Here is a 911-nt window from a genome sequence, read left to right as displayed (position 1 = left end):
CAAATGGCCAACAAATATTTGAAAAGGTGCTCAACATCGCTAGCTATTAGGGAAATGCAAATCCAAACCATAATGAAATACCATCTCACACCTGTTAGAATAGCTATAATCAACAGGACAAGTAATAACAAATGTTGAAGAGGATGTGGAGAAAAAGGAACCCTCATACACTGGTGGGATGCAAATTGGTACAGCCACTATGGAAAACAGTATGGAGGTTCCTCAAAAAGCTAAGAATTGATCTACCATATGATCCAGCAATCCCTCTACTGTATATTTACCCCAAAGACTTGGAAAACATGTATCTGAAAAGATATTTGCACACTGATGTTCATAGCAGCATTATTCACAGTGGCCAGGACATGGAAGCAACTGAAGTGTCCTACGATAGATGATTGGCTAAAGAAGCTGTGGTACATTTACACAATGGAATATTACTCAGCCATAAGAAGAGATGAAATACTGCCATTTGTGACAACGTGGATGGACCTCGAGATAATCATGCCAAGTGAAATAAGCCAGACAAAGTTGAAAATCACATATCAATGTCACCATAAAAATTAATTAATTAACTAATTAATTAATTAAAAAAACAAAACAAAACATAGTGGTGCTCTGAGATGAACTTTTGCTGTAGATTTAGTGAGGGTAAGGCACCATTCCAGAAATCATGCACAGAAAGTTCTTAGAAATCTGTGTACTTGATGCTTTCTGCTCATAGTTTTTTTTAAGTCATATAGTTTTTTTAAGGTTGTATTTCTCAGCCATATCACCATGTTTGATTTTTTAAATATCCTTTCAGGCAGACATTAGAACCCAGAAATAAAAAGAGACCTCAAAATTATACCTGACTAGCTCTTGGTACAAGAGAAAGCTTTTCTTCCACTGTGATCCAAGAATGGGTTTTCTGG

Source organism: Pteropus vampyrus, unplaced genomic scaffold, assembly GCF_000151845.1.
Source record: "Pteropus vampyrus isolate Shadow unplaced genomic scaffold, Pvam_2.0 Scaffold3, whole genome shotgun sequence".
NCBI classification, from domain to species: Eukaryota; Metazoa; Chordata; class Mammalia; order Chiroptera; family Pteropodidae; genus Pteropus; species Pteropus vampyrus.
Note: the sequence above shows the minus strand (reverse complement) of the source record.